The following is a 19107-nucleotide window of genomic DNA, read 5'->3' on the forward strand; positions in this document are numbered from 1 at the left end:
GTAAGCAATTGTCATTAAATAACACAGCAAGATACTGTACATACAGCAAGGGATTTTTCAGCAAATTCAACTGCCTGTGGCTTCTTAATATTCACAAATTGCAGTTTGTAGATGACAATGTGGGTGCGATCTTGTGCCAGACTTTGGAGGAAGCTTTTGCCAATATTTCACCTATATGTACTTAAATTTAGTTCAGAAATATTTGGATCAGATGTCTTTTATTTTTAGTGTTGGTTTTATAAATAGCAGAAAACCAGTCTATCTGCTTTCTATTGACAGAAAACCACTGACTGAAATTCTAATAACAATCTAATAGGTTTAGCATTTGAAATTCTTAAAATGTAGGAGACAATTTAAATGCAATAAATACACAATTTAAGATTAGTCTTTCCTTTAGTTTATATTAGGTCTATATTTATAGCAAGTTTCATTAAAATTTCTTTCAAATTTTCTTCTTCAGAAAAAACACTCACTTAAATAGTTTATTAAATTTAGAATACATGGGTAATAAAGATAAATGCTAGAAACAGTGATGCATTTAACAGTAAGAGGATATATGATAATTATTTTAACTATTCATTAAAAGAAGCATCTAGTAAACTGGAAACACCACTCATTTTGACTTATAATGCTTTTAAAACACAATAAAATTTGTTTCAACCTTCACCTTTAAGTATATCCAGTTTCTAAATGGCAACCCCCTCCAGTGCTCTTGCCTGGAAAATCCCATGGATGGAGGAGCCTGGTAGGCTGCAGTCCATGGGGTTGGGCAAAGTTGGACATGACTGAGCGACTTCACTTTCATTTTCACTTTCCTGCATTGGAGAAGGAAATGGCAACCCACTCCAGTGTTCCTGCCTGGAGAATCCCAAGGACGGGGGAGCCTGGTGGGCTGCCATCTCTGGGGTCGTGCAGAGTCGGACCCAACTGAAGCGACTTAGCAGCAGCAGCAGTTTCTGAATGTCCTCCTGTTAACATTCTCAGAGGATCAGTCAGTTTCATTTACTATTTGTCTACTGTACATAAAGTCTAATATGTAAACATAAACTCTGTATATAAACTCTGACTGCAATGATGGACTAAACTGATACAGCTGTGACTGAAATCATATATAATGTACTTCAAAATATCCTGAACATTAAGTTGCAAAACAGAGAGAAAAATTTTGTTACTGTCCCTGCGAGGAAGATAAAATAATATATAGTGACAATGAAACTGGTAGTGAACAATGACTGTCAATAATGGTAAATGTATATTTATAGTTTGTTAAAAGAAACAGACACTATATCTCCCCAATTTTTTTCTCAGTCCCCCAAGGTCAAATGCTTTTCTATAATATCATCTATGGTGGCACTGCTATCAATTTTTCTTTACACCTGACTTATGAAGGTTATTCTAGACTCCAGGTCTTGCTCACTAAGTCCAGTTGATTATATTTCTTAGAGGTTAGAAATTAGGGAAAATTGGGGTACATTGTATGGCATTTTGATGAGATTGTACAGGGACACAAGAATATACTAATATTGTCTTGGCAGAGTCATCATTCTGCCCCGATATGTTCCTGGTTGGACATAAACAAGGAATACTAGAAAATGGAATAAAGGATAATCTTTTACTTTATTGTTAGCCTGACTTATATAGGATATGCCACTAAGGAATTCTGATGACTTGAGCTAAAATGTCTGACTAGCACAAAAGTCAAAACTAGGAATAAAACCACCATATTACCCAGCAATTATACTACTGGGCAGCATATATCCTGAGAAAACCATAACTCAGAAGGAATGCACCCCGGTGTTCAGTGCAGCACTGTTTACAAGAGCCAGGACATGGAAGCAACCTAGATGGCCACTGACACGTGGATGCATAGAGAAGCTGTGGTACATATGTGCAATGAAATATTCGCCATAAAATGGAAGGAGAAGGAACCGGCGACCCACTCCACTATTCTTGCCTTGAGAATCCCATGGACAGAGGAGCCTGGTGGGCTACAGTCCACGGGGTTGCGAAGTGTGGGACATGACTGAGTGACTAACACATACAATGGAATGAGTTTGAGTCGGTTCTGGTGAGGTGGGTGAGCCTAGAGCCTGTTATACAGAGTGAAGTAAGCCAGAAAGAGAAAAGCAAATGTCATATATTAATGTGTATATGTGGAGTCTAGAAAAATGGTACTGAGAAACCTACTTGCAGGGTAGGAACAGAGATGCAGGCATAGAGAACAGACTAGTGGACCCGGCAGGGAGAGGGGATGGTGGTAAAATTGAGAGAGTAGTCCTGAGACATATACACTACCATTTAAAAAAGATAGTGAGTGAGAGGATGCTATGTAACACAGGGAGCTCAACCCAGAGCTTTCGACAACCTGGAGGGGTGGGACGTGGTGGAGGGAGGTTTATGAGGGAGGGGACGCATGCATCCTTATGACTTATTCATGTTGTTATATGGAAGAAACCAGCACAACATTGTAAAGCAATTATCCTACAGTTAAAAATCAAAAAGCCGCAGTTTGGGCGATATGACTCTTAAGACTGTACTTCTTCACTCAGAAGCATAACTTAAGGCTAATACCTTTCCTCTTTGGTTACTCTCCCATGCATGCCTGATATCCCATAGCTGTCAGTGCCTAAGCCCCTGGAGCACCTGGGGATCTGAATGGTGGCCAGAGACTCACACAGATATCAGGGAATTCCAAGCATTTATACCCAGAACAGGCTGACCAGGAACCGGTATCCAGGTGAGAGGCACGCACAATGCCAAAGGCTGGTGGACAACTGCCTGGACCTGTGACAGTAGAAAGCTGTTACAAATCCCATGCCCTCCCTGTCCTTACCATCACTGTGAGAATCCACAGACACATTTTTTTTTTTTTTTACCACTTCTAAATCTGGCTCAACAGAATATCATAATTATAAAATATCACATCACAAACTTTATAATTTACAAAGATGCCCCATATAGGGTCAAACAATCTGTGCTGAAGAAATTTCTGCCTCACCTTTTGATACACTAGGTCTTGCTCAAGAATCTAAAATTCTGGAGTCTGTGTTAGATAGCATAACAGTGAAAACATAACCCCAAACTTAGAAATGCAAAAGTAAAGAAATATTTTTAAGTCAGGTTAATTCTAAGAACTTCTAGTGCCACTTAGTTAACAAGGTGTTGAGTAAAAGGAGTTGGACTTCCTTTGACTATACTCTGAATTATATTTTCCTAAAACTAACCACAAAATATTTTTTTACATTGGTGAAGATTTTGTTCAATAGCTCAGAGTTCTATGCCCACTGAACACTGTCTACCTTTGAACACGGACTACTGGCTTTGCACTTAGCTTTCCTGACTTTTGCTATGCCATTTTTAAATTGGTAGCTTCAATCTGGATGACTCATTTTATTACTAATTTTTAATTTCCATAAAATTTTAAACTTCTATCCTCAGAAATTGACTTTTTTTCTGCCCAATGATGACCATAAAGTACATTTAATTAATGAGAATAAGAAATATATGAAATCACCAAATACTTGCCTTAGATAACAGAATGGGTAGTGTCACTATTAACTAAATAGACACTACAGGAAGATCAATATTTGGTGGGGTAAACAAGGGTAACACTGGAATCAGGTATAAAAGGATGCTAAATCACTAAATATAGAAACTAGAAACACAAGTCTTGCAATCATCTTCAAGCAGAATCCAAGTTCCTCCATTAAGAGTCACAAAGTCATTCTTATCTTCTAAAGATACTAATATGTAAATGAATACATAAAACAAAAAAGAAAAAGAAAGGAGTAACAAGCAATTTCTCTTTATGTATTTTCCACTATCCATATTTATTTTCTAATCCTATAATTTTCTTAAGGTATTAATATATGGACCTCTTTTATTTTTTTTTTCCAGTGAATGTTTTTCTTTGGATGAGGGCTTGAAAACTGGATCTCTTTAAAATTTACTATGGTTCCAATACTTCATAAAGTGAACTCTTCATTGCTATCTCATTAGTGAAACTGAGTTTGGGAACAAGTAAATATAGGTCATTAAACGTGCATGTGCGCCTGCGAGTGTGCACACGTGAACTGCGTTGCTCAGTCATATCTGACTCTTTGAGACTCTATAGACTATAGGCTGCCAGACTCCTCTGTCCATGAAATTTTTCCAGGCAAGTATACTAGAATGTGTTGCCATTTCCTATTTCAGGGGATCGTCCTGACTCTGCATCTCTTGTGTTTCCTGCATTGGCAGGCAGATTCTTTACCAATGCACCACCTACAAATCCCATAGTCTATTAAATATAAACCATTAATAGGCCAATATCTCTGTACATTCTACATAAAGGAGAATTTAACAAGCAAATCTATGTGGAGGCTATTGATTTCTAGGGGAGGAAAAATGTTCCTCAGAATTTGTTAGTATGATTACATATAAACATTAGCGCTGCGTTAGCAAAAAAAAAAATAATGATCAGAATAAAGCATCTTATCATGAAGGTAAATTAAATGATATAGCAAATACAATGAACTCAGTGAAAGAGCTTTCTATGTTTTTGTTTTATATTCAGGATTTTTATTCCTAAAAAATATTAGGAGTTTGGGATTAACATATATGCACTACTATTTATAAAATAGATAATCAGCAAGGACCTACTGTAACACAGACAACTCTACTCAATATTCTGTGATATCTACATGGGAAAAGAACCTGAAAAAGAATGGATATTTGCTTATGTAAAGCTGAATCACGTTGCTGTACCCAGAAACTGACACATTGTAAATCAACTATACTCCAAAATAAAATAAAAATTTTAAATGATATGTAGAAAATTTCTATTTTACAAATTGTAATTATCAGGAATGTCCAATATTGCCTACTTCTTGGCTGGATGATTTTCCTCATGACTAGTATGCTTACCTCCTAGACACACACCAATATTAAACATCTTCTTTCTACTGAGCTACCTTCTAGCATCTTTTAATAAAATCTCTTGATTTCATCTCCATTTTACATTCACTGACTCTTATATTTCTTAATATTTCTCTAATGGTCTGAATTTCTTATTTCACTGGTCACTCATTTTATGTTTATTTAACACTCTTCGCAAGGAAACTTGATCTTTTGCTTGTGTTGAGAAGTTCTTTGAATGTCTGTCAACAAGCTTTACCAAATTTCATATTGATATGTGTTCATCTCACCATCTTTTTTCAAATCTCTTTTCATTCTTGAGACTTTTTATACAACATGCTCTAATATAGCTTCTGTCTTTCTAACCAGTACCCCCCAAGAAGATTCATAGAGATGGTGACATAATGACTAGGGAGAGAAGGATAAACTGCTCTGAGGCCACGTGACATTGTTTTGAGTCTTAAATACATAAACAAGGAGGATAATCACATTGTAAGTAGGTTACAGGAGTCATAAACTTCTGTGTTTCATTGGCACTAATTAACAAATAGTGGAAACTATAGTGCCAAATAGTGAATAGTGAGTAACCATGCCCAACACATTCCCAAAGGTCATAAATTTCATTATCATTATACACTCACTGTTTATTAGCATACTTTGGGAAATCTCCTCTAGGATTCCTTAATAACCTGCATCATATCATGTCCTTTATTATATGAATCTATTTGATAACAACACTGAACAGTATTAGAACAACTAGGAGGTTGAGACTTAAGATAGGAATGCATTTAATAAGGATTTCAGAATATGTCAGATTCAAATTGGTGTACATGAGAATATGGAAGGAATTGAACCTACACAGCAGGATAGTAAGATTGGGTGGCATGCTGGGCTCAAAGGGAAGAGTCTTGTGGAATTCCAGGTGGAATTTATTAATATAATGGTGGTACCCAGAAGTATCAACATCTCATATTTCAAATTACATCACTATTTTCCAAAATGACATAATGGAATAAATTCTTCTATACTGATACTTATGGAATATCCACTTTGCTTTCTAACACAGAATATATCCACTAGATTATAAGAACTAACCTTAATTTTATTAATTTTTATTGTAAATCAAATATTAAGATTTGTTGAACATATAAAAATTATTTATAACATTTATTTATATATTGCCATTGGCCTCCAATTTTTTACAGTGGCTACAAAAGATGAAAAAGATAAAGACAAGTAAAAATGAATTAAAAAAACAGGAAAAAAATGAACAAGAGAGCATGTAAATGTGAGACAGTGATCCTATAATTACCCAATGAGAAAACTATTACAAAAGTAAAGCAAAGTTAAAAGAACATTAAAAAATCTGAGAAGTATCCAAGAGTAGACAAACAAAGGAGGAGAGTTTTATTTCAAACAGCTTAAAATGGTAAGAATAAGAATTGAATTTTCCTTTATCCAGGACACTGGGGGTTTGTCACCCCCAGAGATATGGCTACAGAAATTACTAGCTGGAAATTTCAGCACTCATGGTTACAAGTGTTGGAGATAAAAGCTGAGGGATAGAAAAGCAAGTGGTAATATAAAGGGAAATGCAGTAGTGTGACATACATGAGCAGTAAGGATGAGAACCGGTATGTTACAAGAGAAGAAAATTTTAAGTCAAGAAGCCTGATTACAAAAGTATAAAAATTCTCAACAAAATATTAGCAGACTAAATTTAAAAACAGCATAAAAGGATCACATATCATAAATGAATGGGATTTCTTACGAGATGCAGAGATGGTCCAACATATGCAAACCAACAAATGTGATAAATTACATTAACAGTATGAAAAATAAAATCACATCATTATCAAAATAGATGCATAAAAAGCATCTGATACAATTCAACATTCTTTCATGATACAAACTCTGATATACCTCAACATAATAAAGACCAGCTGACAGCTGGATTCATATTCAGACATTAGAAGTGGAAAAGTTTTTCTCTAAGTTCAAGACAAGGATGCCTACTGGAGGAGTGTTATCCAACATAGCACCAGAAGTCCTAACTCTACTTAGGCAATAAAAAGAAATATAAGGCATCCAAGTAGAAAAACAAAGGCAAGACTGTTTTTACTTGCAGATGGTGTGATACTGTATATAGAAAACAATAGAGGCTCCACTAAAAAGCTACTGGAATTAATAAACAAATTTAATATGGGGCTCAAAGCCACAGAGAAATCAGAAATTTTGAGTATCTCTAACAGCAGAGAAATCAAAGAGAAGATAGACCCTACTTATGTTTATTTATGGGCAAGAAGAAGAGTCATGGTAAATAAACATATGCCATTTTAATGTTCTTATATTTTACCTGAAGTAATTCAACATTTACACTAAGTAAATTACTACAGGTAAAACAGTGATGATATCTATAAATCATCAGATAAGCAAAAATGAAATATTAAAGATGATTAATGCAAAAGAGAAAGAAAAATAGAGAAAATAATAGAGATAATAAAATAGCAAATGTTCAGAGTAAACACAAAAATATCAACAATTGCACTAAATGAAAATTGATGCTCCCAAGAAATAGGCAGGACTGTCATATTGGATAAAAAAGAAAAAACACCTATCTGCTGCCCCAGACACATTTTAAATACACAGCACAAAGAGAGTAATAGTAAGAAAGAGGAAAAAAAGATGCTATATAGAAAATAGCCATAGTTAGCTTGAGCTGTTCCAAAAATGTCAGGAAAAATAAAATCAAGAATTACTGTAAGAGTAACTTTATAATGGTAATGAATCAGTATAACATGGCAATCAAATAATTCTAAACTAATAAATTCTGTAACTAATAAACAGAGCATCAATATATGTGAAGCAGAAAACTGAAACAAATCATCCTGTGATATCTTATGATTTCTTCCTATCTGTCCCAACAATCCCACATCTAGATATATATAAAATTAAGCTCTGGGAATTGGTGATGGACAGGGAAGCCTGGCATGCTGCAGTCCATGGGGTCGCAAAGAGTCAGATACGACTTGAGTGACTGGACTGAACTGCACTGAAAAGAAATAAAATATATGTCCACATAAGGAGCTGCATGATGACATTTATATAACCTTTATAATATTCTCAAACTGGAGTCAACCCAATTGTTCATGAGCTTAAGAACAGATTATCAAATTGCTTTTTTCCTCTATGATGAAATACTACTCAGTAATATAAAATAAGTGACTACTAATAAATACAAGTCAGACACAAAAGATTATATAGAGTAGGATTTATAATCATAAATGTAAAACTATCTGATAGGAAGTAGATTAATGATTGGAAGGAGCTGGGACTCAGGAGATGAAATTACAGAGGGACACAAGAAGAATTTTGGAGAAATGTTCTATCATTATCATGATTATTGTGCAAGAATTTATATAAGTGTATACATTTGTTAACTTAAGTGTGGTAAATTTTACTGTTTGTAAATAAGCATATCAATTTTTAAACTGAGAAAGAATTGAGACCAAGGTAAAATTATATTAAGAAAGCGATAGGAAGACAAAAGTGGGATTAGGATGCTTTTATATGGTTGTTGTTACTCCACCGTTCATCTTGCTTAAAATTCCAATCTATAGCAAAAGGTGGCATGATCTAGTACAAATTTATAAGATATGTATGATAAAAATTAATATAAAAACCTATAAGCAGAAGCTGGAATCAAGATTGTCAGGAGAAATATCAATAACATCAGATATGCAGATGACACCACCCTTCTGGTAGAAAGTGAAGAGGAACTAAAAAGCCTCTTGATGAAAGTGAAAGAAGAGAGTGGAAAAGTTGGCTTAAAGCTTAACATTCAGAAAACTAAGATCATGGCATTTGGCCCCATACTTCATGGGAAATAGATGTGGAGACAGTGGAAACAGTGTCAGACTTTATTTTGGGGGGCTCCAAAATCACTGCAGATGGTGATTGCAGCCATGAAATTAAAAGACACTTACTCCTTGGAAGGAAAGTTATGATCAACCTAGATAGCATATTAAAAAGCAAAGACATTACTTTGCCAACAAAGGTCCGTCTGGTCAAGGCTATGGTTTTTCCAGTGGTCATGTATGGATGTGAGAGTTGGACTGTGAAGAAAGCTGAGCGCTGAAAAATTGATGCTTTTGAACTGTGGTGTTGGAAAGACTCTTGAGAGTCCCTTGGACTGCAAGGAGATCCAACCAGTCCATCCTAAAGGAGATCAGTCCTGGGTGTTCATTGGAAGGACTGATGCTGAAGCTGAAACTCCAATACTTTGGCCACCTCATGCGAAGAGTTGACTAATTGAAAAGACCCCGATGCTGGGAGGGATTGGGGGCAGGAGGAGAAGGGGATGACAGAGGATGAGATGGCTGGATGGCATCACCGACTCGATGGGCAATGAGTTTGAGTAAACTCTGGGAGTTGGTGATGAACAGGGAGGCCTGGCATGCTGCAGTTCATGGGGTCACAAAGAGTCAGACACGACTGAGCGACAGAACTGACTAACTGATAAGCCAAGTAGAAAAGAAGTTTTCATAATTAATCCAATGGAGAAAAAATGTTTGATGATATGGTAGAGGTTTGTAATAGTGTACAAGCAGCAGTGACCAAACTCATTCAAGAGAAAAATAAATAGAAGAAAGCAAAGTGGTTATCTGATGACACTTTACAAATAGTTGAAGAAAGAAGAGAAGGGAAAAGCCAGGGAGAAAGGAAACACAACCGAATGCAGGTCAAAAAGCAAAGGAACAGGACAAGAAAAAATGGACTGGTTCCAAATTGGGGAAGGAGTATATAAAGGCTGCATAGTGTCGCCCTGTTTATTTAACTTATAAGCAGAGTACATCACAGGAAATGCCAGGCTGGATGAAGGACAAACTGAAATCAAGATTGCTGGAGGAAATATCAATAACCTCAGATATGCATATGACATCATCCTTATAGCAAAAAGCAAAGAAGAACTAAAGAGTCTCTTGATGAAAGTGAAAGAGGAGAGTGAAAAAGCTGGCTTAAAACTCAACATTCAAAAAACTAAGATCATGGCATTTGGTCCCATCACTTCATGGCAAGTATATGGGAAATGATGAAAACAGTGACAGACTTTATTTTCTTGGCCTCCAAAATCACTGCAGATGGTGATTGCAGACATGAAATTAAAAGATGCTTGCTCCTTGGAAGAAAAACTGTGACAAACCTAGACAGCATACATAAAAGAGACATTACTTTGCTGACAAAGATCTATCTAGTCAAACCTATGCTTTCTCAAGTAATCATGTATGGATGTGAGAGTTGGACCATAAATAAAGCTGAGCATGGGAGAATTGAAGCTTTTGAACTGTGGTGTTGGAGAAGACTCTTGAGAGTCCCTTGTACTTACTGCAAGGAGATCCAACCAGTCAATCCTAAAGGAAATCAGTCCTGAATATTCATCAGAAGGACTGAGGCTGAAGCTAAAACTCCAATACTTTGGCCACCTGATGTGAAGAACTGACTCCTTGGAAAAGACCCTGATGCTGGAAAGATTGAACGCAAGGGGAGAAGGGAACAACAGTGGATGAGATGGTTGGATGGTATCACTGACTCTAAGGGCATGAGTTTGAGCAAGCTCCGGGAGTTGGTGATGGACAGAGAAGCCTGGTGTACTGCAGTCCATGGAGTCTCAATATCAGAGAAGACTGAGTGACTGAAATGAACTGAACTGAATGCAGAGTTTCAGAGAACAGCAGGAAGAGATAAGAAGATCTTCATCAATGACCAATGCAAAGAAGTAAAGGAAAACAAATGAATGGAAAAAACTAGAGAACTCTTCAAGAAAACTGGAGATATCAAGGGAATAATTCATGCAAGGATAAGTAAAATAAAGGACAGAAACACTAAGAACATAAACAAAGCAGAAGAGATTAAGAAGTGGCAAGAATACACAGAAGAACTATACAAAAAAAAAAAAAAAAAAAAAAAGGCTTAATGACCCAGATAACCACAATAGTGTGGTCATTCAACTAGAGACAGACATTCTGGAAGTAGGTGGGCCTGTTAAAGTGTTGCACTCAATATATCGGCTAACTTGGAAACTCAGCAGTGGTCACAGGACTGGAAAAGGTCAGTTTTATTCCAATCCCAAAGAAAGGCAATGCCAGAGAATGTTCAAACTACTACACAATTGCACTCATCTCACACAGTAGAAAAGTAATGCTCAAAATTCTCCAAGCCAGGCTTCAACAGTACATGAACCAAGAACTTCCAGATGTTCAAACTGGATTTAGAAAAGGCAGAGGAACCAGAGATCAAATTGCCAATATCCTTTGGATCATCAAAGCAAGAAAGTTTCAGAAAAACATCTACTTCTACTTTATTGATTACACCAAAGCCTTTGACTGTGTGGATCAAAGCAAACTGTGAAAATTTCCTAAGGAGATGGGGATACCAGATCACCTTACCTGCCTCCTGAGAAGTCTGTATGCAGGTCAAGAAACAACAGTTAAAACTGGACATGGAACAACCAATTGGTTCCAAATTGGGAAAGCAGTACATCAAGGCTGTATATTGCCACCCTGCTTATTTAACTTATGTGAAATCCTGGGCTGGATTGAGCACAGCTGGAATCAAGATTGCTGGGAGAAATAACAATGACCTCACCTATGCAGATGACACCACCCTTATGACAAAAAGTGAAGAAGAACAAAAGAGCCTCTTGATGAAAGTAAAAGAGGAGAGTAAAAAAGTTGGCTTAAAACTCAATATTCAGAAAACAAAGATCATGGCATCTGGTCCCATCACTTCATGGCAAATAGATAGCTACATTTACATGTAAACAGTGACAGACTTTATTTTTGGGGGTCCAAAATCTCTGTGGATGGTGACTGCAGCCATGAAATTGAAAGACATTTGCCCTTGGAAGGAAAGCTATTACAAACTTAGACACTGTATTAAAAAGCAGAGATATTGCTTTTCCAACAAAGGTCCATGTAGTCAAAATGATTGTTTTTCCAGTAGTCATGTATGGATGTGAGAATTGGACCATAAAGAAAGCTGTGCACTGAATAATTAACACTTTTGAATTGCGGGGTTGGAGCAGATGCCTAAGAGTCCCCTGGCTAGCAGGGAGATCAAACCAGTCTTCCTAAAAGAACTCAATGCTGCATATTCATTGGAAGGAGTGATGCTGAAGCTGAAGCTTCAATACTTTGGATACCTGATGGGAAGTGTGGCCTCATTGGAAATGTCTGATACTGGGGAAATTGAAGGCAAAGGAGAAGAGGGTGGCAGAGGATGAGAGAGTTAGATAGCACCACTGACTCAATGGATAAGTATTTGAGCAAACTCGGAGACAGTGAAGGACAGGAAAGATTGGCATTCTACAGTCCATGGGGTCACAAAGACTTGGACACAACTTAGTGACTGACCAAGAACAATAAAATATTTTCCTAAAACTTTGCTATTCCTTCCCAAGGAAAGAATATATACCTCTGTCCTATCACTTCAGAGTCAAGCTTGACTCTGAACCTCAAAATGTTCCTCTCAAATAAGGCACAGTCTCCTTGATGATACAGGAAGTATCTATGTTGATCCCAGTGGCTTGCTTTGCCAGATGAAAAATAAGAAGTAATGTATTGCTTCTCAATATAAGCTCTCACGTCAACTACCGCTTCATCTCAACATTCTCTTCTCCCTCTCAATGAACAGAAAGGATCCAGTTAGGTTCTTCTTGATCAGGCAGGGTCTCAGTAATATAGGAATATTGAGCCAAAGCATATCAATGATGGAAATGTAGTGTGAGTATTTCCTCTTTAAGAAGCTAAGATGTTGGGGTGTTTGTTTACAAAGTACAACTAAGTCTATACAAAATTATGCTAGTTATAAGAACGAGGTGCTTTTATTTCTATTTCCTCTGTTGCTAAATTTGTAGTTCTGAGAAATAATTTTATGCTCCAAAATGAAATCTGAATAGAAATGCATGAGATAAAAGGCTTTAGAAGAGGGGCATTTAAAACTGCCTTTTTGACAAAATGGTAAGTATTTGTTTAATAAGATGTTATGTACTGAATGTTGTGGACCCCCCAAATTCATAGAGTGAAATCCTAACACCCACTGTGATAGGTATCTAGTAGCTAATCAGGTCCTGAGAGTGAAGCTCTCACGGATAGGACTCATACCTTTATAAGGACAGACATAGTACTTGCTTCCTTTCTCTGTACTTCTCACCACATGAGGATAAAATGAGAAGATGGCCAATCGCAAGCCAGAAAAGGGGCTGTCATCAGGCACAGCACCTGCTGGCACCTTCACCTTAAACTTTCTGGCCTTCAGCACCGTGGGAAATAAATGTTTGATGTTTAGGCCACCCTGTCTGTGGTAATTTTTATAGTAGCCTGAACTAAGGCAAAGATTTTAACAAGCTTAAAAAACAAAAGGAAACAAAACAGATGCTCCCTGAATCAAAGACCATGAGTTCTAAGTCCAATTTTTACTAAGCCAGCTTAAAGGCAAACCATAAGTGCCAAGCATATGTGATAACCTATTTTATGATCTTGGTGTCAGGAAAACGATAAACAGAAAACACTGTAGATTTTAAACATGTTAGCTTTAAAGGGTTTCCTGCTATTTTAGTTCATGAGTAAACTACACTTTCTCTGATATGGACTAATCTAGGCAAGAGGGGTCAGCAGCAGCTCTTGAATGGCAACTTGAGAATCCCCACCATCCCCCACTCCATCCAGCATACTTTCTACAGACTCATATGATTTCTTTGATCAGTAAATATTTAAAAACTTCTTTAATATCATTCAATGGACTGGTTAAAGATATTAACATCATAGACAATACATAGATTTTAAATGTTGAAAAAGGAATACATCAAAAAATATTTAATACTTATCTTGTGTGGTATATGGAATAATGTCCTCTCCCCCACCCAAAGATGTCTACTTCCTAATTCCCAGAACCAATAAACAGATTGACTTACAAAAAGGACTTTGTTGATATGATTAAGGCAAGGATTTTGAGATGCTGAGAGCATCTTGAATTATGTGGGTGGGCCAAATGTAATCCCAAGAATCCTTATAAACATCAGAAGAAAGGAGAGTCAGAATCAGAGAATGTGTAATGATGGAAAATAAAATCACAGTGACACAACTGCAGGTTTTAAAGATTAAGGAAGGAATGGAGGTGAGTTTTATTATTTTTTTTCTCCATTTATTTTTATTAGTTGGAGGCTAATTAGTTTACAATATTGTAGTGGCTTTTGCCATACATTGACATGAATCAGCCATGGATCTACATGTGTTCCCTAACCCGATCCCCCCTCCCACCTCCCTCCCCATCCCATCCCTCTGGGTCTTCCCAGTGCATCAGGCCTGAGTACTTGTCTCATGCATCCAACCTGGGCTGATGATCTGTTTCACCCTTGATAGTATATTTGTTTCAATGCTGTTCTCACAGAACATCCCACCCTCGCCTTCTTCCACAGAGTCCAAAAGTCTGTTCTGTACATCTGTGTCTCTTTTTCTGTTTTGCATATAGGGTCATCGTTACCATCTTTTTAAATTCCATATATATGCATTAGTATACTGTATTGGTCTTTATCTTTCTGGATTACTTCACTCTGTATAATGGGCTCCAGTTTCATCCATCTCATTAGAACTGATTCAAATGCATTCTTTTTAATGGCTGAGTAATATTCCATGGTGTATATGTACCACAGCTTCCTTATCCATTCGTCTGCTGATGGGCATCTAGGTTGCTTCTATGTCCTGGCTATTATAAACAGTGCTGCGATGAACATTGGGGTACACGTGTCTGTTTCAGATCTTGTTTCCTCAGCGTGTATGCCCAGAAGTGGGATTGCTGGGTCATATGGCAGTTCTATTTCCAGTTTTTTTAAGGAATTTCCACACTGTTCTCCATAGTGGCTGCATTAGTTTGAGTTTTAAACAACAAGAATGACAAAAATATAACAGAAACAGGCTCTTTCCTAGGTCTTCCAGAAGGAACACAGTCATATGAACATTTTGATTTTAGACTATATATTTCATATTTCTAACTAGATGAAATGTAAAATAATAAATTTGTGTTAAGATACCATTTGTGGTAATTTGTTACAACAAAAGTATGATATGAATACAACATGTGTTCAATACTGATATAAACAAGAACTATTGGATAATTTTGTGAATTTCATAGACTTTAAGAAATAGGCACTGATAATACTGTCAATGGGATTTAATATAATATTGAAAGGAAGAAACTGAGTATCATAATTTAAGTGAGTTTGTTATCACCTGGAATAAAATAAAATTATAGTTTACAATAACATAATACACAGAACATGATGATCTGGAAGAAATATGACAATATCGGGAAATACATTAAGTCTCCCCTGGTGACTAGGCAATAAAGAATCCACCTGCAAAGCAGGAAATATGGGTTCTATCACTGGGTTAGGAAGATACTCTGGAGAAGGAAATGGAAATGCGCTCCAGTATTCTTGCCTGGGAAATCCATGGACAGGAGTCTGGCAGACTACAGTCCATGGGGTCACAAAAAGTCAGACACAACTTAGCGACTAAATAACAACAAAAAAGTGCTTGCTATGGAAATTTAGGTGTTTGTAAATAAGCCAAGATTAAAATAGTCTATATAGCATCTTAGATAGTAAAAAACCAAAATGGTGTGTGATTACATATGAAATTGTCCTACAGCCTTTATTGAAATATCACTTCACAGACTGGCATGTTAATACAGTTTGGCCTCATAAACATAGAAAATATAAAGAACATGCCTTTTTTGAAGTTATTGATCCCAGTTTTAACTTCATAGTGGAGCAGCCTTCAGAACATTTCTGAATCTCACTGCATCTCAATAGTCTCAAAAATAAACTGTGAAAAATTATGCTCTCCTTATATGGAAGAGGTATGAAAAATATGTAAAAGCCCTGACATGGTGTTTGACACATAACAGAGCTTAGTGGATGTCAGGTTCCTTTTCTCTCTGTGCCTCTCACCCTGCACTAAAAATGCCAGCATATCTAGCTTTTATAGTTGCTACTGTGTCATAATTGGCACATACTTCTGCAAAATACCTCTGAAAATTCCTGTGAAAATTATTTGTTGTAAGGTCTAATCCCAGTTTCTATAAATACAAATAATTTCAACTCACAGTTCTTTAAGGATAGCAGAGTTCCATTAAAATAAATTCTTATACAAGGGTATATATTGCTGTAATCTATTTTTTAGCTGGAAGTTACATAGTGATATAACAACTAACTTGAGGAGGGAAATATTAATGAGGAAGATAATTTTGGGTCTATGTCCTTCTTAGATACAATAATTAAATAATGTAAGACAGGAAAAATCTGGAAATGCTACGAATGATTGAAGTGTAATTATTCTAATTAAGAAATTGCAATTGTTCATTAGGACAAAATTCCACAAAAGCTATTCTCTCTCAACATTTCAAATGTTGATATTATGGTAATTATTTTTATATTAAAACTAGTATGATAAGGATGAAAATTTAATTTCTGATGTTTGACTCTTGACAGCTTTCAAGACACATGCTTTCCCCCTCAACTTTACTCCACATCTGAGCAAGCCTTCAAGAAATCAGCAGTACATCTTAGCCAAAAATCATCCACTCCCACACCTCGAACCCTTGTCTTTGGAAATTCTTTTTGTTGTTTTCTATATAAGCAATAACTTTTTTATTCATACCAATTAATGCCTATGTGTTGTTTGTCCTGACCATCCCTAGTGTGGGGGCTGTTCAGAGCACCTCGATAAAACAAGACAAGCAGTATGCCATCTGGGAAAATGATCTGTAATTTCTTCATCCTCTTTCAATTCAGTTCAGTCGTTCAATCGTGTCTGACTCTTTGTGACCCCAAGGACTGCAGCACTCCAGGCTTCCCTATCCATCACCAACTCCTGGAGCTTGCTTGAACTCATCTCCATCAAGTTGGTGATGCCATCCAGCCATCTTATCTCTTAGCCATTTATTTTTTTCTGTTGCCCACCCTGCCCAAACGGTAAGAGAAGCTTCCATATTAACCATCATCTTGGCCAATTTAAAAATAAATTTGAGAATACACACACACACACACACACACACACACACACGTATTCATGCCAATAAGGGGCAACACAGGTAATTACCAAAAAACAAAACAAAACAAAAAAACACAACAACAAAAAACACAAGAATTGTGATTCCTTCACACACGTTATGTGACTTCACAGACTATTCTCTTCATTTGTCTACTCAGGGAAGAGAGACGTTCCAATGTATACAAAGCATAAAAAACTAAACCCTGTTTTCAGATGTTTCTATCTTGAAAGGCAAATCCATGAATATGTTTGTGAACTGAACTAAAACTGTCCCTGAGGTTTAGGCAGAGACATATAGGAGCCAGATTGTACCTGTCAAAAGTCACTATTGAAAAAGCACTGGTGTGGGCGAGCGCATTAATGTCCCTAATTGTTAATGTTCGCTTTGTGACCTTCCCATCAGCAGGTCCGTGTGCCTCTCCTCACTGATCTATCCATCCATCTCTGTAACGGCTCTGCCTCTGAAGCTGCTGTTAGCACCAGTTATTCATCACGGCAGGTAGAACACGTTCTGCTCCTGACATGGCCTTCATCTCAGCCGATGTGGGATGGAAAAGTTACACATCCAGGCAAATTTCTCATTTTTTATCTTTTATGGGGTTTAATACTGCAGATTTGAAATTCAGAAACATAGATGTCTTCCTCCTTTGGAATTTGAGGGAAAATATATTATCTGAGCTAAAATATAAAGTGAGATGGAAGACAAACTTACTTTAAGTGACAGATTATTATATGTTGAAATATATTACTTTATACCTTAAATCAATACTTGCCATACTTTGATAATATCAGAAATTAAATCAAAGATAGATAATATATTAAAAGGACAGTTTTATTCTTAGGGAAATATAATCAAAGACAGTCCTGTTACACCATTCATGTGGTTCTTTCCACTTATTGTACACATTTTAACTTTCTTAGAATGAATTATCTTTGCAGTATTCACATTTTATTGTTAAGTGTATTTTCATTTTATTTCTCATGCATATAGATTTATTATATAAGCCCTTTTATTCCATTTCTTAAGGATTGTTCTATGATTGCTGTTTTGAACAAGCCCCTGCTGATTTCTCTGAGATACCTCAAAATGTGTATATTTACCTCACTAAAAACTCATGCAACAATTGATTTTTTAAAAATATATTTTAAAATATGTTAAAAATACTGGGCAAAAATAGATTAAAAGAATAAAGTTTGGAAAAAAATGACTACAATGTTGTTGAAATTGTAAGAAAGAGATAATTTCTATTTCTATGTATTAATGTAAAACTGTGAGTTTACGGACTCTTTATCTTTCCAGATTTAAATTTTATGTGTATATTTTAATGTCCTGACTAGTACCCATAGTTTGTAAGAATGATTAAGAAGTAGATGCTTCTGTTACATTCCTGAAGCTTAATTATTTATTGGTGTGGTGTATGCCCTACCACAGCTAAGTCTGATTGGATTTCAGGCATACTGAGAACCCTGTCCCATTGAATAATGGGAATTTAGGTAGGCTCTCTATCTGGATAGGTCAGAGACATAATTTAAAATAGTACATTGCAGTCTTTCAGGGAATCTAGTATGTTAGTGAACCATGGGAGCAGAACGTTCTAGACATTAAGTGACTGACTTGAGAATTCAGTGGATGACACGTCATTCATTTTGTGTCATTAAATTGTTTAGAAGAAGACCTTTATTCCACTATATTGCTATAAAGATGCTTTATAACATTGGTTTTAGCTTCTTAGAAGTTGGATGGCATAGTAAATAGGACTTCAGCAAACTTATAATCCATCTTTGGGAACAGGACATATCTGAAAGAAAGAAAGGGTGTTCTCTCATAGCAGAATGTCAAGGGTTAAGGAAGGCTAGTTTGGGAGAACGCAAGTTTAGAGTTTGTCTTATACCTATTGGAAATCTGACCAAATCTAGACCATGATTTAGAAGGTGGTGGCTCTGACTGCTCTAGTCCTGAGTGAGTGAGCCCATGGACTCATGACATCATTTCACCAGCAGATGTAACTGCTTATATTTCAAAACTATCTGTTTCATTTTAAGTGATTAAAGCCAAAAGTAATTAGAGAAGAAAGAGCACATCCAAAGAAGTACGGAGGAT

Source organism: Odocoileus virginianus, chromosome 19, assembly GCF_023699985.2.
Source record: "Odocoileus virginianus isolate 20LAN1187 ecotype Illinois chromosome 19, Ovbor_1.2, whole genome shotgun sequence".
Classification (NCBI taxonomy): Eukaryota; Metazoa; Chordata; class Mammalia; order Artiodactyla; family Cervidae; genus Odocoileus; species Odocoileus virginianus.